Source organism: Suncus etruscus, chromosome 1, assembly GCF_024139225.1.
Source record: "Suncus etruscus isolate mSunEtr1 chromosome 1, mSunEtr1.pri.cur, whole genome shotgun sequence".
NCBI lineage: Eukaryota > Metazoa > Chordata > Mammalia > Eulipotyphla > Soricidae > Suncus > Suncus etruscus.
The window spans coordinates 56,105,582-56,127,989 of record NC_064848.1 but is presented as its reverse complement, the minus strand read 5'-3'; the positions used below and the strand labels follow the sequence as shown (position 1 = coordinate 56,127,989).

Here is a 22,408-nt window from a genome sequence, read left to right as displayed (position 1 = left end):
AAAAAATAAAGAAATCCAAAACCCTCCAATTCAAAATCAGTCACAAGAATATACTACTCAGAGAGAATTCACCTGCCAACAATCGTACTGTCAAAGTTTTATTCAATTCAAAGTATCACAATCATATTGTGTATTGTATGTAATATTTTCAGAAACATGTATCAATGTTTCATTTATTTTTGAATAGGATCAAATTCATTATCTTTTTCATTGTAAAAATAGTTTCATTATGCTTTTTTAATCCACATTAAATAAAATATATCACAAATATGCTAATAATATAAGTATTTTTTTTATTTTAGTCTCAACTCTTTTGTACCATATTTAATTTTATAATTCTTGGAAGAGGACAGTATAGTAAAAGTATGCCTTAATCATAATTCATTTTCAGAAAGTCGAATAGTGTAACACTTCAGATCATAGTATTGCAAGATTAAAGAAAATGTATATTGTTTATATTAGATATGATTTCAAAAAGCATTAATTACATATACTGAGAATGGAATTGATATAGCATTAGTCAATTTTCACTTTCATTATAATATAATCAAATCATTCTTAGTCCTGTATATTACATAGATTGCACTTTTTCTGGCCACAAGCTTGTTGAATTATTTGTTCTCATATTTTATGCATATTTATAAAAAATTTTATTTTATCTCAGATTTAGGATAATTAATAATTCCATTTAACAAACTATTGACATAAAAAGTCTTGGTAGTCAAGAGAGGACAAAGTGACCTAAGTTTTTTACATGTAATATTTTTGGAATTTATAAACACATCTGTTTCCTGTTTTTCACTTCCTACAAACAAAATATAAATTGTTAATAAGCCTTAGCCTACGTTTTCTTACTAATTCATGCCATCTGCTAATGCATCTCCCAGATTGTTTTATATTGTGGGCTAATGAAAATTGATGGACAGCTTCATTCCTTTATCTCTCAGCACTTAAGAGTAGATGCCCGTTTGAGAAAGGTTCCCTTTAAATGTTGCGATTTTCCTTGACTTGTGCTTTATAAAATACCTTTAAGTGCATGTTTTGGTTTTCTTTGAGCTCAATACTTAAAACCAAATGTCAATAATCTAATATAACTGATTTATCAGTTCCTTGAAATGTTTTTTTGTAGATAACATAGTAATCATTAAGATCATGACTTTTTTCATAAATGTGCTTTAAATTTTAGTTTTCCACAATATGTCTAAAACATATAAAATTGCCACTGTCTGGTTCTTGAGAATCAGTTGTACAATATTAAGTGTGTTTACATTCTTATGTGGTGGCATATGTGGTTATCTGTCTCAATTGGCATGAATTTCCCAAAGTACAAATACTCAGCGCAATTTTCTTCTTATAGTGGTATGAAATCAAATGAGATATGTTTTATTGTCTTTGATATGGTTTGGGAATAGCATTTACATTAGGTATAAAAATAATAGCTGAGGTGAAATGTGCAGGATTTTAAATTGTAACTTTTTATTTAAAGAAAATATACAGTTCAAATATCAAAAGTGGTAGGAACAATTGTGCTGGTAAGGGAGTGGTGAGAAATCTCATCCATTGCTGGTGGGAATGATCTCTGGGTCACCATTCAGGGAAAAGGTATGGAGTATTCTCAAAAAGTTAGAATTGAGCTGCCAAAGCAATTCCACTTTTGGGAATCTTCATCCAGGACTTAAAAACATCTATTCAAAAGGATGTATACACATTATTTTTCATTGCTGCACTCATTACAATAGCTAAGATGTGAAATCAACCTAAGTGTCTGATAACAGATGAATGATCATGAATATGTGGTACAGATACATAATGCAGCTGTTTTTATGCAGCTGAAAGGAAGTATGAAATCATGTAATTTTGTCTCAACCTGTTTAGACCTAGACGATATGATGTTGAGTGGAGCATGAAGAATAATACAGTATGATCTCACTTATTTATGGTAAATAGAATAATTGGTTGAGGAAATGTATTGTTATAAATAGGGGATACCAAGATCATGCTTGAAGCCAGAACTTATCAATGAGAAGATAAGAGAAAATAAATCAAGGAAGAAAGAGAGAAGATGTAAAAGGTAATCAGTGAGTGCTGTGGACGTCTTGTGTCTCAGCAATTCTTGTGAGTCATAGCACTACATGATAGTAAAGCAGGAGCACGAGCGGCCGAATATGAAATATGAAATAAATGAAACCACAGGGAGAATGTAGGGTCAACACATTTCTGGCAGGAGTGCGACAAGTTTAATTTTTTGAGCAGGGGAATTTATAGGGGTAAAATTAGCCACAGGTGAATAATAATTGTAATCACAAAGCCTAGCACAACAATAACATTACTTAAGCAATTGGTGTGACTAAAAAGTCTAAGTTACAAGAGAGAAAGTCACACAACTCAAGGTAACTCCTTGCAAGCTTACTTTAAATGCAAAAATCAGGATTAGGAGGAAGTAGGAAATATCTAAAAACTTGGTCTTTCTAGGCTGGACTCTATTGTTTTAGAGGTTAAATAAAGAGAGGTACCAAATCCCCAGGAATGAATTTCCCTATTTCTAAAGGAGGGTCAAAAGTCAAAATCTGTATTCTGGTTATGCCCTTGATTACCAGAAACTGCAGCTGCAAAGGACATATTTGAAAAGGAGAGAAAAATTGTCTTTGCTTTTAGGGCTGACTATATCCAGAAAAAGGGGTTCTCAAATAAACTTTGGTGCTGGAATTTCTGGGCCAAATTATTTGATAGAGGCTATTATTTTGCCTGATATATACAAAGGAGAGAGTCAAATACTGGCTGAAAATGTAATGCCAGGCGTCTCTTTGGAAATTCCTCAACCATTCACTAAGGGGAAAAAGGCGTCCACAGCGGGCCTTTTGAGGAACCCCATGGGGGTTAAATTACTTCTACCCACCAGGAAAATCTGAGGATACATCTGGTGGGCTGAGCCCCCCTAAAAGCTTAGGCATGCCCTGGCAAGTGGGGGAACAGGTCAGGGTTTTTGTTTTTTGGTGATGTGGGAGTACTATAGCTATACATTTAAAGCATAGATTCAACAACATTAAAACATGATATCTAAGCTGATGCCACTACATTTTTGTAATATGCCCCCAAGGTGGCATGGAGGGAATGTGGGAGGAATTTAGTGGGGGGAGGTGATAGATATGGAAGCAGTGAAAATGAGAGTTGACACTGTTTATGAGATCAGTGTTGAAATATATACATAAAATTAAACTATCATAACTTTGGAAACTAGAGTCATTAAAATAATTTATAAAATAAAAAGTTACTGTTAAAGCTCTCTCAATGGAACCAATTGTGAATACTTGCTTTTGGGGTATTAAAAAACCAGGTTATTAACTTTAATGATGCTTACTTTTAATAATAACCCTACTATTTATCCTCTGACAAATGCATTTGAACTTATCCAAGAATAAAAACAGTTTATAAGTTGATAATGGAAGACTAAAAGAACTTATTTTCCTGTGTGACAGCAATTCTAATAAGAACTTGGGGAAATTGAAAACATTTTTAACATTTATTAAAAATTGAGTTCTGATTTTAATTGGATTTAACTCAAGCTGAGTCCAATAAGGCAGCCACTAAAATATTCCATAACTGAGCACTTCCAGGGTGGCCAATGAGCACAAAGCCAGAGTGGTCCCTAAACACCAGAAAGCATTCCCTCCTCTGCCCTGAAAAATGTCATAATGAATATGGTGAATGCTAAAGGCATAGCTGTTTAGTAATTAAATATTACCATGAAAAATAACAGTGTTCTGAAATGTGATCATTCCTATTGCTGAAAATCCATTATTAACATATTTGTCATGCTTTTGAAATTTCTGGGAAAGACCCTGGCTAAGGTGATCAAGTTGCATACATTTTTAGAAGAATGGAGTTGTGAGGGGGATATCTTAGCAAATCTAAACAAATGTTTATGCAAACTGATGTAAATAATATTCACATATTAAATACTTAACTTGATATTCATACTCTCTAGTTAGGTTTGTATGTCTTTTTTTTTTTTTTTTTTTTTTTTTTTTTGGTTTTTTGGGCCACACCCAGTAACGCTCAGGGGTTACTCCTGGCTATGTGCTCAGAAGTTGCTCCTGGCTTGGGGGACCATATGGGACACCGGGGGATCGAACCGCGGTCCGTCCAAGGTTAGCGCAGGCAAGGCAGGCACCTTACCTTTAGCGCCACCGCCCGGCCCCAGGTTTGTATGTCTTATCCAAATTTTATGAATCATTTCATTGTAGCTCAGAAAATCTGATTACATTTTTTGTCTGTTTATTTTTGGACCACACCCAAGTGTGTTAGGATTTACTACTGGCCCTATAAATAGGAATCACTCCTTATTGTGCTCTGAGGATCATATTATGTGATTCTGAGGGCTGACCCCAGTTTGACCACATGGAAGGCAAGTTCCCTACCTGTGACATTTCTCTAAATTAAAAAAAATTACTTAATTTACTTGCATACAGAAATTGGTAATTTTTTATAGTGGCAACCAGACTTTCTGATTAGTTTATTGCTTTATGTTTATCTTTGAGCTTCAGATAGTATTATTATGTTACTAATAGTTGTCAATCTCTTCCTTTCTTTTCTTTCGTTATGTGCTACGCCATGTTTCTTATTTCAAGACCACGGCGTGTTTTTTGTTTGTTTGTGTTTGTTTTTAGTTTGTTTTGGTTTATTTTTTATCTGTTTTTTTGTGGTGCTTATCGTTATAGCTGGAGTCCTCACTGGATATTTGACACTTCTTTTGGTACTGGTGGAGTGTTTCAACTTCTTTTTCTCCTTCATTTCCCAAATCGATGATGAGAACCTCTAGAAGGATTCTGCCCATTTTCGGGGTATTAAACTCTTACCCCGGTTTATTTATTTTCTCTTTTTCAGGCAAAACCACGCAACTTGAACTAGCTACCCCTGCCCCTACTTAGAGGGGGAAATAAGGGAGGCATCAAGACCAAACTGATGCAAGACTACTAAGTAGTTGGTTAGAGACAGAGGGGACCACATATTCTAGCCGCCCTGGGGGTGAGGGAAGAGGAAATGGGAGGTAAGACAGAAACGGGGGAGTAGGGAGGACAATTTGGGGATGGGAATCCCCCCTGATTTTATGTAAATATGTACCTAAAATATTATTGTCAACAATATGTAAGCCACTATGATCAAAATAAAAATTATATTAAAAAAAAAGTAGAATGTAGACAAAAAGTGTTCAATAATTACAATGTGCTAAATATTTTTACCTAAATTAACTTATTAAAGCCTTCTAATTATTTTGTTAGTAGAAAATTTTATTTTATTATTTTAGAGGTGACTACCAAATAGTATTTAATATGACCATAGTGTCATTTCAGAGTGTCATCTTGCCAACTGCTTTCTATTCAGTATTGTGGACATAATTCACCCACTCCTGGTTCTGCCAGAAATGATTTGTTTCATCCATGAGGTGATGGACATTGAACCAGGCTAGCTTTATGCAAGCCACACACCTATTTTGCTGTATTGTCTCTCTGGTCTCACAAACTAATAGTATTAATTTTATGCTGAAGTAATCAAAGTCTCAAAGGTTTCCTTATTCAAATTATGAATTTAATAGAGGATCTGACCTGTCTTTTGAACTGATAGCTTTTATACTCTATGGTCTGCTCTTCTATAATTTGGATATGCCTTAGATTAAGGAGAAAGAAGAATTTTTATTGATGTACTGGTATATATGTTTTTAATATGAAGTATAATAGAAGGCCCAAGAGATAGCAAAGTAAAAGTCTTGCCTTGTTTGCAGCCTTCCCAGGTTGCAATATTGTACACTATATAATTATAGTACACCATATTATATATATTATATATAAATATAGTACACATATAATTATCTGGGAATCATCAATAAAAAGTAAAATTGACATATAACACTATGCTAGTTTAAGGTAAGCAACATAGTAATAATAAATATGTATGCATTATCAAAGGATAGCCATAATAAATTAATATTACTCACCATCTATATTAAATTTTTACACTTTTTATAAGACATAAATTATCCTTATATATTTTCTTATGTTGTTTCTTTTAGTTTTTAACTATGTTTTTAGATCTCCATCCATGCCACTTATCCCTCTTCTCTTGTAACAACCCCCAATCTCTTCTAGTAACTATATGCTTTAAAAAATACTAGAAACACCCTTAAATTATGTCATTCAACATGTAGTCACCCTTCTCTATCTCATTTTTTTTGAAGAATGCTTCAGGATTTATCTGTTGCAATTGGAAAAATTTAATAAGTTTTAAAACTGTATATTTCGGGCTTGTTATAGTGTGTCAAACATTTTTGTCTGTGTCCACTAGCATTTTAGTTGTTTCCTTATCATGCTATTGTAATGAAGATTTCACTGTTCCAATAAATATGAATATATTAACATATTTTATAGATAATGCTTAAAATTTTTGTATTGTTTCTTTAGTCCAGGGTTGCTTTTGATACCACATCAAGGGATGTTCAAGGGACCATATGTGGTACTAAAAATTAATTAAACTTTCTGCCATATATAACGCAAGTGCTTTCCTATCTAGCCCCATTTATTGCTTGCTCTCTTTTTTGTTTATAAATCCAGAAGCTGAATTGCTAAATCATATACTAATTCTGCTTTTAAGACTTAAAATTTTGATATTGTTTTATGTAGTAGGCACTGCAATTTACATTTCCACCAAATGCAAAAAATGTTTATTTTTCACACGTTGTATTCAAATTTTTTCTGTTTCTTTCTGATAATAAACCATTCTTAACAGGTTTGAGATGTTATTTCATTGTTTTTTTATTTTTTGATTTTCATTTCCCTAATTAGTCTTTTCACATTTCTATCCACCATCTGTGTATTTTCATAGGGAAAATTTTCTATTCAGTTCAGTTAATTTTTAATCAGACTGTTTTTGTTTTTATCATGAATTGTGTGAATTTTAATATATTAATATCAATTAACCCTTTACCATTTAAAGTTTTTAAATATTTTCTCATTTTCAAGTATTATTTTCTTTTTATTTATAGATTTTTTTTGCTGTGTATATTTTTAGGCTCATAGACATTTATTCTAAAATTAAAACGTTAGTTACTCTATACTCTTCTGGCAATTACCTATTACTCCTGCATTTATTTATTGTGTGTCATTATTGTAACTACATAGGTCATTTTAGATTTTAAATGCAAGTTAAACAAGCATGAAATATGTTAATGAAGATTGTAATTATCATTAACTTAGAGAATCTATTTTTCTCTATTGTGAATATTTTTATAAATAAGACAGAATTTTAGTACCTTTATAAATCTTTACTCAGGTTTAGCCCTTCTACCTCACATTAGACTTCTATCTGATTTCTGTTTCAAGCTTTGTTATCAATATATTATCTACACAATTCTGGTATATTCCAAAGCAACCCAAAGCCATCATTTCTCCCCATTTCTCTTGGGTTAAATAATCTATACTTTATAGTCTTTAACTTCTATGTATATTGAAAATGCTAACTTTACTAAATCCTCAAATGCATACACTGGGCACATTATCTGCCTTAGAAATTTACGCATCATTATTATTGTTTTTTTTAAACCCTGTACTACTTTCTCTCTAGTTTTAGATATATTGTTTATTTTTCTTTTTTTATATATATTTTATATTTAAACACCTTGATTACATACATGATTGTGTTTGGGTTTTAGTCATGTAAAAAACATCACCCATTCCCATCACCCGTGCAACTTTCCCATCACCAATGTCCCAATCTCCCTCCTCCCCACCTGACCCCCGCCTGTTCTCTAAACAGGCTTTCCATTTCCCTCATACATTCTCATTATTAGGACAGTTCAAAATGTAGTTATTTCTCTAACTAAACTCATCACTCTTTGTGGTGAGCTTCCTGAGGTGAGCTGGAACTTCCAGCTCTTTTCTCTTTTGTGTCTGAAAATTATTTTTGCAAGAATGTATTTCATTTTTCTTAAAACCCATAGATGAGTGAGACCATTCTGCATCTTTCTCTCTCTCTCTCTGACTTATTTCACTCAGCATAATAGATTCCGTGTACATCCATGCATAGGAAAATTTCATGACTTCATCTCTCCTGAGAGCTGCATAATATTCTATTGTGTATATGTACCACAGTTTCTTTACCCATTCATCTGTTGAAGGGCATCTTGGTTGTTTCCAGAGTCTTGCTATGGTAAATAGTGCTGCAATGAATATAGGTGTAAGGAAGGGGTTTTTGTATTGTATTTTTGTGTTCCTAGGGTATATTCCTAGGAGTGGTATAGCTGGATCGTATGGGAGCTCAATTTCTAGTTTTTGGAGGAATCTCCAAATAGCTTTCCATAAAGGTTGAACTAGACGGCATTCCCACCAGCAGTGGATAAGAGTTCCTTTCTCTCCACATCCCCGCCAACACTGTTTATTCTCATTCTTTGTGATGTGTGCCATTCTCTGTGGTGTGAGGTGGTACCTCATCATTGTTTTGATTAGCATCTCCCTGATGATTAGTGATGTGGAGCACTTTTTCCATATGTCTTTTGGCCATTTGTATTTCTTCTTTGTCAAAGTGTCTGTCCATTTCTTCTCATTTTTTGATGGGATTAGATTTTTTTTCTTGTAAAGTTCTGTCAGTGTCTTGTATAGTTTGGAGATTAGCCCCTTATCTGATGGGTATTGGGTGAATAGTTTCTCCAACTCAGTGGGTGGCTCTTGTATCCTGGGCACTATTTCCTTTGAGGTGCAGAAGCTTCTCAGTTTAATATATTCCCATCTGTTAATCTCTGCTTTCACTTGCTTGGAGAGTGCATTTTCCTCCTTGAAGATATCTGTAGTCTCAATGTCCTGGAGTGTTTTGCCTATGTGTTGTTCTATATATCTTATGGTTTTGGGTCTGATATCGAGGTGTTTAATCCATTTGGATTTTACTTCGTACATGATGTTAGCTGGGGGTCTAAGTTCAATTTTTTGCAAGTGGCTAGCCAGTTGTGCCAACATCACTTGTTGAAGAGGCTTTTCCTGCTCCAGTTAGGATTTCCTGCTCCTTTATCAAAAATTCGGTGATTGTATGTCTAAGGAATATTTTCTGAGTATTCAAGCCTATTCCACTGATCTGTGGTCCTGTCCTTATTCCAATACCATGCTGTTTTGATAACTATTGCTTTGTAGTAATGTTTAAAATTGGGGAAAGTAATTTTCCCATATTCTTTTTCCCAATGATTGCTTTAGCTATTCGAGGGTGTTTATTGTTCCAAACGAATTTCAAAAGTGTCTGATCCACTTCTTTGAAGAATGTCATGGGTATCTTTAGAGGGATTGCATTAAATCTGCATAATGCCTTGGGGAGTATTGCCATTTTGATGATGTTAATCCTGCCAATCCATGAGCAGGGTATGTGTTTCCATTTCTGCGTGTCCTCTCTTATTTCTTGGAGCAGAGTTTTATAGTTTTCTTTGCATAGGTCCTTCACATTTTTAGTCAAGTTGATTCCAAGATATTTGACTTTGTGTGGCACTATTGTGAATAGGGTTGTTTTCTTAATGTCCATTTCTTCCTTAGTACTATTGGTGTATAGAAAGGCCATTGATTTTTGTGTGTTAATTTTGTAGCCTGCAACCTTGCTTTATGAGTATATTGTTTCTAGAAGCTTTTTGTTAGAGTCTTTAGGGTTTTCTAAGTAGAGTATCATGTCATCTGAAAACAGTGAGAGCTTGACTTCTTTCTTTCCTATCTGAATTCCCTTGATATCTTTTTCTTGCCTAATCGCTATAGCGAGTACTTCCAGTGCTATGTTGAATAAGAGTGGTGAGAGAGGGTAGCCTTGTCTTGTGCCAGAATTTAGAGGGAAGGCTTTTAGTTTTTCTCCATTGAGGATAATATTTGCCACTGGCTTGTGGTAGATGGCCTTAACTATATTGAGAATGGTTCCTTCTATTCCCATCTTGCTGAGAGTTTTGATCAAGAATGGGTGTTGGACCTTGTCAAATGCTTTCTCTGCATCTATTGATATGATCATGTGGTTTTTATTTTTCTTGTTATTGATGTTGTTTATTATGTTGATAGATTTATGGATGTTAAACCATCCTTGCATTCCTGGGGTGAAACCTTCTTGATCGTAGTGGATGAACTTCTTAATGAGACATTGAATCCTATTTGCCAGGATTTTGTTGAGGATCTTTGCATCTGTATCCATCAGCGATATTGGACTGTAATTTTCTTTTTTGGTAGTATCTCTGTCTGGTTTAGGTATCAAGGTGATGTTGGCTTCATAAAAGCTATTTGGAAGTGTTTCCGTTTGTTCAATTTCATGAAAGAGTCTTGCCAGGATTGGTAGTAGTTCCTCTTAGAAAGTTTAAAAGAATTCATTAGTGAATCCATCTGGGCCTGGGCTTTTGTTTTTGGGCAGACATTTGATTACCATTTTAATTTTATCAATGGTGATGGGGGTGTTTATATATGCTACATCCTCTTCCTTCAACTGGGGCCATTTGAACTCTCCTCAAGAAATCAAATCAGACTAATAGTTAAATATGTTGCCAAGGAGTAGAGGTTGAGAAAGCCTGACTGGGAGTAGCAAAACTCAGGAATTACATAATAATAATTTGATCAGCCCCCAAATGTGTCTAAACTATAGAGGAATACCCTAAGTTAAATTTGACGTCATAGTTTTCACATATTTTCTCCCAAATTAAACAAAGTTTCTTCCTACTCTTTCAGGTTTTATTTTTTTTTCATCTGTTGCCTAAAAATTTGTTCATGATCTGATAGATTAGTTACTATTCTTTGACAGATTTTCTTTATAGTGTTTATTTAGTTAATTTCTTTAGGCTCTAATTAATGAAATTTATCTAAGTCAGTCAAAATTATTTGGAATTGAGCTGGGTATAAATACTGAAATAAACCCTCACCTCAAATCATGAAATAAATTAAATGACTCTTTAAAGCATCTTCACCTATAGAAAGAAAGTGAGAAGAAACAGTTCTGCCTGGAGGCTACTATGATAGCAGATTTCCTTTGCCAGATATTTGGCATTGAAGACACTGTAAGATGTATCTCTGAGCCTTATTTTTTCTGGAGTAAAATATGCTTTAAAGATATATGAAGTTAATAAACATTTGGCACATACTCTGTTCTCACTGTGCTCATTTCTGCATCCATTATTGTAAAGAAAGACTGAATTCAGTGAAACAGTAATTGGACATAATTAAAAGTTTATCTCCTCTGGTTAAAGGCAAAACAATAATATATTTATTTTTCTTTTATAAAAGTTCTGCTTGTGACTATTATTTTACCAATTGCAGTGATTTAGGGGTCATATTCCATATTGATCAGGACTTACCCTTGTTCTGGGTTTAAATGATTTAGTTCTATTTTAAGTTTTGTTCACACAAACTTTCCATGAAGAAATCCAAAGCCATATTTTTTTTCTTTTTCTTTCTTTTTCTTTCTTTTCTTTCTTTCTTTTTCTTTCTTTCTTTCTTTCTTCTTTCTTTCTTTCTTTTCTTTTTTCTTTTTCTTTTTCTTCTTTCTTTCTTTCTTTCTTTCTTCTTCTTCTTTCTTTCTTTCTTTCTTTTTTCTTTCTTTCTTTCTTCTTCTTTCTTTCTTTCTTTCTTTCTTTCTTCTCTTTTTCTTTCTTTTCTTCTTTCTTTCTTCTTTCTTTCTTTCTCTTTCTTCTCTTTCTTCTTCTTTCTTTCTTCTTCTTCTTCTTTCTTTCTCTTTCTTTCTTTCTCTTTCTTCTCTTCTTCCTCTTTCTTTCTATTCTCTCTCTTTCTCTTTCTTTTCCTTCCTTCCTTTTTTCCTTCCTTCCTTTTTTCCTTCCTTCCTTCCTTCCTTCCTTCCTTCCTTCCTTCCTTCCTTCCTTCCTTCCTTCCTTCCTTCCTTCCTTCCTTCCTTCTTTCCTTTCTTTCTTCCTTCCTTCCTTTTTTCTCTAGTACTAACCCATAGTAATTAAAATAGCATGTTATTGGAGCAAAGACAGATTTTCAGACTTGGGTCATAATAGAATATCCAAAGACAAACCCCCAAGTATATAGTTATATAATCTTTGACAATGGAGTCAAGAACTTGGAACCAAAACAGTCTATTCAACAAATTTTGTTGGTACAATTGCATAATCATATGTAAGAAATTAAAGATTGATCCATATCTCACACTTACACAAGAGTCAATTTAAGTTAGATTAAAGATTTTGAGATCATACCAGAATCCATAAAGTTTATTGAGGAAAACTTAGGAAGAATACTCTAAGATTTGAACTGCAAAGAAGTCTTTGTTGATATGATGCCAATATCAATAGCTATAGTATTGAACCTAATTAAATGAGACTACATTGATTTTCTATTGTTAAGACATTAAGTGTTGAATATCGTTCCTTATCTATCAGGCTCATGTTTTTTGGTGGACATGGAAATTTGCCAGGATTTCTCTCCATATCCCCAACTGCAGGTGTCTTTCCTACTTTCTCCATTGTTCTTTAGTTTTGATAGGTGGGTTGGAATGCTGGAGTTTCAGGGTGTTTAAGTGTTAGCCATTGAACTATTTGTATAAGAGTTGGTTAGATGTATACCTGCTTTAGAGGTTATTTTTCTAAACAAATGATGTTGTCTATGTATGATAAAATATATTGCAAACTAGTTCATTGATTTGTTCAGCTGGATTTTGGCTATATATTTCCTAAGTGAAAGAAGTGCTAGGTCTTGGGGCTGGAGCGATGGCACAGTGGTAGGGAATTTGACTTGAATGTGGCTGACATAGTACAGAGCACAGTTTGATCCTCCATGTCCCATATGTCCCCAAAGCCAGGAGAAATTTCTGAGAGCATAGCCAGGAGTAACCACTGAGCATCACCGTTGTGGCCCAAAAAATCCCCACCAATAAAAGTGCTAGGTTCAATTTGCTTAAAACTATATAGTATAAATGGAAATGTCTATGCATGAACATACAAAATGGGAAAAGGAGGGTGAGGGTGATGGGAGAGATAGGTGGGTCCCTTTCTGTACCAGACACAGATATGCAATGGTGTCAGGAGGCTGGCAACCAGGCTGGTGAGGAAACCCAGAAAGAGCTGAGAGAAGTCCTTGAAGGCAGCTCCACTCATGTGTGAAGGGATTCCTTGCCCAGCTCATCTGGTGTCCGCACGGTTTGGGGAAAGGAGGATTGATGAGAGGAACCTGATGGGTGGTGGGAGTTTAGCATCTAGACTGGTAATAAAACCCAGGAAGGAGACTAAGGGAAGGCCTTGGAGGTTGGCTAACCTTGTTAAAAGTGGGTGTGGAGGTCGCTGTACCTGCCCCTTTAATCTAGTTAGTTCCTGTATGTTTGAGGAAAGGTGGGTTGATAAGAGGAACAATCGGGTTCCTTTCTGTACCCAGACTCAGTTCTCAAGGTTACTTTTATGACACTTTTTGTTGCTCCCAAACACTTTACTTCCCAGTATTTATATCTAACTTCTCCCTGGCACCACCGTTTCAAAATCATTTTGCCCAACATGTATATATTTCACATATATTTTATTTGTAACTAAATAAGAAAAAGAGTGCTTCTTGGAAGCTTCTGTGTATACCTTGTTATTTATTTCTTCAATATGCTTTCTATACCTCACTCTGAAAATATTACCCTATCCCTTTATTCTTAGTGGTCTTATTTGGACTTTAAGATTAAATTCTTGACTCGAGAAAGATTTTCTAGATTTATTTCCTCTTCAAATCACAAATGTGCAGGATTAGTGCTCCTTTCAGTAGTAGCCTGGTATATTTTTATATAATTTCTAAACTAGAAGTTGACAGTTGTATGTCACTAATTTACCTTCACTCTGTGAGCTACTACTTCTAAGGATTGATTTATCTTTGCATCACTAGACACTGGCAGAGTGTCTGCACAGAGTAGATGGTGAATACATTTGTTGACTGAATCAAGATAATAATGTGAAAAGAAGGTGACTATTTTAAAAAAGTCTTCAAATGATTTTTGAATCACCTTTTATTAACAGTTACCTGTGCTATATCCTTTGTATACTTTGTGCACATTAGAACAGTGGATCAGTAGCAAACTGCATTTCTTCATGCTTAGATTACTTTGTGTTTTAATCTTGATATGCAGAAGCTGGTGAGAAATGAGAATGTTGGTTAATGTCTAAAGAGTTTGAGATTTTTAGTTAACTGAAACATTATGTTGGGTATGATATGTAATATTTTTACATTTAGAAAATATACAATTTCTGATATATAATATGTTGATAATCAGAACCGATAGTTCTGGTTATTACTAGAACCGTATTGTAATAGTGGCAATTGTCATTCATCATAAAGGTGTAATCCTGTTGTTTTCAAAAAACTGCTCTTAGTGTATGAGTTGATATTATGTAATTAAATTATATCAAGTAATACATTAGATATTTCTAGGGATTGTAAGTGTTAAAATACATTCTCTGCAATCAACATTCACATTCATTTCCACAGCACATGGTCCTCTGAGAACAATCAATGTGGTCCTATAGGCCCCTGAGAAGCATCACTAAAATGGTTCTAATAATCACCAGAACTATTGGTTCTGATTATCACCATATTCAAGGAACATAGTCTGAGTGAGCCACTAGGACTTTAGGTTGATGATCAAGAAGGTGGGTCCTTGGACCTATAGAATAATACTTAGAAAAACTTGGAGGGTTAGGGGAAACAGGGTTAGGCCAGAGACTTACCTACTGAATGTTTACTTATATCTACACTAAAAAATAAAAATTTGGCATATTGAAGATAAAGTAAGATAAGATATAAAAATAAGAATAATGGGTTGCCTTAGGAATGTTTAGAATCTTTCAATGAATTTAAAATAATGGAATAGAACTATGAAAAGCCAATAAACTCCTAAAAGTGAAAAAGGGAAAAGAAGGATCTAACATTGTTTATATGGACATAAACATAGACATTATTATATTTACTATTTTCAGGTATAATAGTAAATATTTGATTATTCATATATTGTGCTTACTGAAAAAATATTTAAATTATCTCTATGATTGATATATTATAAAATATTTGAAATGATTCATGTGTAAAATAATTTCAATTATAATAAAAAATATACCAAAAGCACATTTTTTGTGCTTTGTTTTGTTTTTATTTCAGGGACATGGTTATTGTGGGGTAGCTGTCTTTATGGCTGTGGTGCTTTTTGGATTTTTGTTTGAGTTTTCTTTTTGTATTGTTGTTGTGTTTTTGTATTGTTGTTGTGTTCCTCTTTCTTCTCTCAGGTTGATATCTATAGCCTCTAAAATAGGGGTCTCAAACTCACAGCCCGTGGGCTGTTTCTGGCCCTCCATACAACATTTTGTGGCCCTGCCCTAGAGGAATCTTTTTTTGTTTTGTTTTGCTTTAGTTGTTTGGGTCACACCCCCCAGTGTTCAAGACTTACTACTGACTTTGCTCTCAAGGTTCACCCTGACTTTGTCTCCTGCAGCCCCCAAGTAAATTGAGTTTGAGACCCCTGCTTAGAAGGACTCCACCCATTTTTTGCTTATTTGATATTTACCCCATTTTTTTTTCTTTTCTTCAAACAGAACCACACAACTTGAACCATCCTGTTCCACCTCTCAAATTGAGGGGGAAATAATGGAGGGTTTCAAGACCAAACAGTTGTATGATCACTAAGTAGTAATAAAAATGATCAGACTTAAACACCAAATCCAAAGCCAATGACAACAGAATCAATACCCATTCTACAACAAGCTAGACACAGAAAGAATCTCTTATACTAGCAGCCCTGGGGGTAAAGAAGGGGGTATGGGATGCATGCTGGGAATGGGGATTGAGGGAGGACAGCTTTGGTGGTGGGAACTCCCCTGATTCAATGTCAATATGTACTAAAAATATTACTGTGAAAGATTTGTAATCCACTTTGGTCAAAACAATAATCATTATTATAATAATAAAAGAAAAAAGAAAAAAATTAAAAAAATATACCAAAAGGGGGCTCAGACTAACAGTACAGTGGTAGGGTACTTGTCTTGCACATGGATGAACTGAGTGTATTCCTTGAGACCTCATATGGTCCCATGAACACTGCCAAAAGTATCCTAAGAGCAGAAATAGGAATAAACCTTGAACACTGCTGGGAGCCCTGAACACCACCAGGCCCCAGAACAGAACAAACAAAATATAGAATATCCTTAGTTTTTACCAAATTTGGTTGAGAAATTTGCCATTTGTTTTTAATATAAGACAGAGAAAACCTGCATGTCTTTGGATTCATTATTTACTTGTAAATACTCTAAAATTCAGCTTCCTTTTTAAGAAAAACATTCTTAAAAATACTACTGATTTACTGAAATTTTAAAGAAAATTGTATTTTTAATATGGGTAATGTGCATCTCATAGAACTTATTGTCTGATAATAATTGTCTAATCGTTATAAGAAAATAACATCCTCAAAATTTATACAAATAGTTCACCAACTTTTCATTCTGAATATTTTTTTTTGTTTAGTAGATTGTTCATCCTTTAATCCCTGAAATAAGAATAGCCTTTTATTTATTTATTTTTTAATTTTTTTTTCCTTAAAGCCTGTTAAGTATCTTGAAGAGCTCAGTAAGTAGACTCAGTAGCAGCATCAAAAGTTATGGTAGAGGGATAGCAGCCCTCAGAGGAAGTCAGAAGTCGTATTAAGTTTTCCACAGAGCACCCTTTGATCTTCCTAGTTTAGAGAATAAGCTGACCTTCTGTAGCTATTAACCTATTAGCGTTCCCTGAGGAGAAAGCTTGATCAGGAATGAGGCACTACATAGAAAAGCAAAGCACAGGGAATGAGGCATCTATTGAGGTTCAGTGCTGATTTTTCTCTTGTCATTGATTTCTTCACCTTGAACAATGGTTAAAGTCTGTATAAATTCAGTACAAAATTCTCCATGTAGTTGTTTATAGTTTCCACTTTCAGACTTTTCATTACCAAGGACTCATTTCTCTCTTTCTCTCTCTCTGGGATACTTTAAGCCCTGAGATGATAAACAGCTGCAAAAGGGTTGTAGGAGTTTCTAAGATTATAAATTGTGGATTAAGTACATATCATATCTTTCTATGAGTTCAAAGAAAAGGATATGAATGTGTCTTTTGATTCATTTACTCCTTTTTAAACATGACCAGTATAATCATAGACTATATTGTATGAATATTTTACAGCTATCTCCTGGCAAACAAATTCTGAACCAGATATATCCTAAATATTGGACATGTCAGACTATGCCAGAGGCATGGGTTTGTCTCCAATTCATTATTTGACTGCTGGGAGTAAGAAAAGCAAATGACCTGTCTAGCAGGATGAGAAAATACAAAAGGAAAAGCCAGACCTACCTGCTTGTCTTGTGCTCAGTTACTTCCTCCTGTTTCAAGGTAGAGAAGTCTGATGTTATTAGATTGTTCAGCCATCTTGATAACTATTTCCTCCCAATTGTGCTTATCCTGAAGGCATATTATTAGGGTTATACGACTTGAAACATTAAAATACTTCATAATCAATAAATCTACATGAGCTAATCTCCTTTTCTCTGGTTTCATGGATAGGCTGATTTCTCTATCACTGTATATTTGAAGATTACTGGTTGATAGATAGTGAAAATATTAAAAAAGTTATGTGTTGGGCCAGAACAGTGGTGCAAGTGGTAGGCCTTGCATGTGCTAACCTAGGATGGACCGCAATTTGATCCCCTGCACCCCATATGGTCCCCCTTGACAGGAGCTATTTGTGAGCACATAGCTAGCAGTAACACCTGAGCATCACTGGATGTGGCCCAAAAACCAAAAAAAAAAAAAAAAAAAGGAAAAAAAGGAAAAAAAGATATGTGTTGTGGCAGTGAGTTGGGTGATAAATTATTTTTAAAATTACTATGTCAAGGGCTGAAGTGATAGCATGCGATAGGCATCTGCAATTGAACTCGGGACAGACTTGGATTCAATCTCCAGTAACCTATATGATTCCCCCAAGCCTGCCAGGAATAATTTCTAAGCACCAGAGTCAGGAGGTAAACCATGAGCGTCACCAAGTGTGACCCCCCAAAACTGATTTATATATATATATATACATATATATATGATTATATATACATATATAATTATGTCAATGCATTCTAGAAAAATTGTCATTTCTACCTAGTCACTCATCATAATTTGACATAAAAATGTTTTGAGATAATTGGGGCCAGAGCAGTCGCACAAGTGGTAAGGTGTTTGCCTTGCACGCACTAACCTAGGATGGACCGCAGTTTGATCCCCTTGTGTCCCATATGATTCCCCAAGCCAAGAGCGATTTCTGAGTGCATAACCAGGAGTAACCCCTGAGCGTCACAGGTGTGGCCCAAAAGCAAAAAATAAAAAGCTATGTTTTGAGATAATGAATTTAGTTGTTTTAATCTGTTTATAAATTATATGTTTTATATTAATTTTAAGTAAACTTTTTCAATTATAAGGGGTTATATAAGCCACAGAAAAATCTTCCTAAATAATAATAATGAATAATACTACTAAAATATCAATATAGTTTTCAGTGGCAGTTATACATTTTTCTATTGTCACAAATGACTACAGTAAACCTTTTGGAAATGTTTATGTTTTTCTGTATTTCATGATCAATATAGCATAACACTTCAATTTTAGATAAAGGGTTCCCAAGCTGGCTTAAGTAGTTAGTTATTACTCCAGACAATACTATAGCTGTGTCATGTAGTTTAATGCTTGAATCTGAATATATAGAATACATGGATAGGGGAGTTTTGGAGATCAATGGAGCCACTCTGGTGGTGTTTGACATGGTTGTTGGGGGTGGAGGACAGTTCCAGAACTGCATAAGATAGTGATCAGGGAACTTCCAAGTGGTGCACCGGGGACCATGTGATTCCAAGTTTGAAACTTGGCTTTTTATGGGTGCAAAGCATATGACCGTAACCACTGAGATATCCCCTTAGTTCTAGAAAAACACTTAAAAGTAAAACTTTCTGGTTGCAGGATTTGACTCTAACAACCCATTTAGGTATAGAACACATGGTTCCTTAACTCCTCAGAACCCACAAACCAGCACCACTGAGGTCAACAATACCAAAACTGGCTTTACCCATCCTTCAGTATCACTATATGGTCCTTTGAAGTAGCAAAATTTTTTAAGTTCATTCTTATTTTAATTAATTATTTAAACATAGAAACAAAATGTTCATAATGTAGTTGTTTCTTTTGCAAATTAATTCATGTACAAGTTTCAGTTCTTAGGGATGAATATACCACAATTTGATTTAGTTAGGCATTTTAAATGTTTAGAGTGTTTATATTTAAAATAATATTTTAGTCAGTTTACTGCATCTATTAGTGCAATTTACTAAACTTGAATTTCTGTGTAATTTATTTATCTAGAAAAAATGTAATATATATTTTAATCTTTTGAAAAAAATCTACTTCAATTAGACTGAACACCATGACACTAGCATTACAATTTAAAATTTATTTCTTATCAAAAAATGTTTAGCTTTTAAAGTACCCTAAAAAGGTTTTTGCTTTCATTATCTTTCAGATATAGATTATATTTACTATCATGGTTATAGACATAACAAAATGAAGTTTATAGAATTCGTATAGATTAAAAGTTAAGCTTTAATATTATTTTATTTTCCACAGCAGACAGATGACATTTATAGTCTCATCCAGGCTCTGAAATTTGATGAAAATTAGTACCCATTTATAAATGGTCACCAATACTTTTGCCCTTCAAAATTTGGCAGATGTTGATAAATGCCCATTATTTACAAACACATTTTGTGTGAATGCAGTTATCTAAACACAAGAAAGTATAAAAATAATAAAATAAACTGAATTTATATATAATTTTTAATAGAGATATTGGTGTATTGTGTGAATAGTAGAGAATATGAGTATGAATAATGGGGGCATTTCATGCCTTTTCCTTTAGAGATTTTTTGTCTCTTGTCTCGACTATTCAAGGCTTCTCTCTCTATTTTTCAGATCTATTTTGTACAAAGCTTTCAATATTTAATTTACTTTAATTTTTCCTAATCAATTTCATGCATTTTGTTTATTCTAATACTATCTAAAATTTATCTCTGAACTCATTTATAATCTCTGCTCATTTTTTCCCATACATTAAAATCTTCATAAAATATGTGACCATTTTACCAGAGGAGTTTCTCTCTTTTATCTTGTCATGATGTTAGAAATTTTCCCATTTAATTTTGGGGTATTGGGAAACACCTAATAGTGTTCAGAAATTATTTCTGGCTCTGAACTGATACACCATAGTGCTTAGAGGACCATATGTGGTTTCAGAATTAGAACAAATTTTCTGAATGCAAGGCAGTGGCAAGTGTCTTTATGCCTGTACAAATTTTCTGGTACATTGTTTTCATGTCTCGTACTTTTTTAATATTTATATTCCAGAGACATTTATTTTTCAAAACAGTTTCTTTCAGTAAACTTTCATAACTTGATTAAGATTTGGTACTTCATAACATAGGTAGAATAATAGACAGATACACAAACAACCAGACTTAGATGATTAAAACCAGAATAAAGCTCTTTAAAAGGTTGTGTTGAATCTTGTATGAGACACCAATTTCTGTTCTATTTTCCTGCTAGTAGCTCATACTCCCAATTTTAGCAATTTTAAGATGAGTCTTTGCAGCTTGACAAACTCTTAGATAGTTTGTCCAGTATATAGATGTAGTTTCCCTGGTCAAATTCTTTATTCCAATTTTTGTCTTTTCTCTTACGTGCTTTCTTTCCTTCTCACCAAAGTTCCCTCTCTTCTCTCATTTTAGGCAATATATTCCAGCATTAAGTGATATAAAGTGATTTATAAATTTCTATGCATGATGTAAAAAACTAATTCAATTGTTTATAAGGGACCCACTGATTCTAGAGGGTCATATATCTAACTTGATAATTCTTAGAAAATGATCTTTTCATATCAAAGTCATATCTAACTTGATAATTCTTAGAAAATGATCTTTTCATATTGGAGTCTATAGATAATATATTAAAAATAATGGTGGACTTTGTATATCAAGACTATATAATTTAGCACTATTATACTAATATGACATAGGCTTATGTAAGTTCATATTTCTTTTTCTCTTCCATACCTAAAAAGAGCTTCCTACACTCTACCTTTCACTATTTCAAAAATATTTTTCCATCACTGATATATTCAATCTCAATGTCATTTGAACTCACTTGAAGGATTCTCTCCTGAATCTTTTAGATAATAACTTTATATTACTAACTAGAAATTTTAGAGTAATCTAGAAATGACTAGAATTATTTCCCCCCAAAAAAAGATATAATATTTTTCCACAAAATGTACAATATGTAAATATTCTTACAGATTCAAATTTTTATGCTATTTCTGGATTTTTTAAACATATGTAAATTGATATAACTATTAAAACAAAAACAAAATGAGATTTTTCTCGTCTTCAAATTGGAAGCTACTGTTTTTTAATAAAATTGAGAGTTTATGTCTAAAATTTGGTACAATCATTTAGATTTGGGAAGCCCTACCTTGAAATTTAGATGACAGTCAAGTGAGACCATATCATTAAGGAGACATGGGAATGCAGTAAAAATAAGATACTTATCTATAAAGTAAACTATTAGTGTTTACTATATGATATCAAACATTTTATATTTTGGATTTTTCTTCAAAGTAAAGTCATCTGTGCTGCAAATTATTAACTATGTAAGTTTATATGTTCCAGTATGGCAATGTTCTACACTGAAGGCGGGCATGAAATCTAGTAACTTTTCTTTGCTTTTCTGACCTTTTCAAAGAAATATTTCCCCTTTGCTCTTTGGACTAACAATAAAGTGGTGGTTAAGTAAATAAAAGCTCCTCAGAAGTGTGTTACACAAAATATTTTAAAGAGATACTTGCTACATCCAAAATATGAATCATAAGCCATTCTCCATGACTTTCAATCACCACATTCCTGAATATGCTTACTCCATACTCTTTGTATATATAGGCATTTCAAGTAATTTAAGAGGAAAATCCCCACACTGTCATTTAGTTCTACTTTATTTAATAACTGCTCTGCTTAGAATTATACAATCCTAGATTTATAGTGTTTTAGATTATAAAGTGCAGTGCTGTATCTCAAAGTAATCCCCTCAACCCAAGGATGACAAAAGGAAAGAAGACAAGGAAAGAAAGCAGAACTCCCTTTGGGAAAAAATAAATATACATTTTATTATATAAAACTCTTTATTATAATGAATTCCAAATTTATCAAACTTATATAACAAATGAAAAAAATAAAATTTATGGTACACATTTATATTTGAATTTCTTTTTTTACATACTATATAAATAGCATAGGTTTTAAAGTGAGCTCAATTCATAGGCGCTGTAATATACTTAT

General features: G+C 33.4%; 1 protein-coding gene across 1 annotated transcript in view; it reads left to right on the top strand.

The window, feature by feature from the left end:
- Positions 1–22,408, top strand: part of LINGO2 (leucine rich repeat and Ig domain containing 2) — a 1,160,605-nt gene that overhangs the window by 172,920 nt on the left and 965,277 nt on the right. The gene's annotated exons all lie outside the window — the stretch shown is intronic.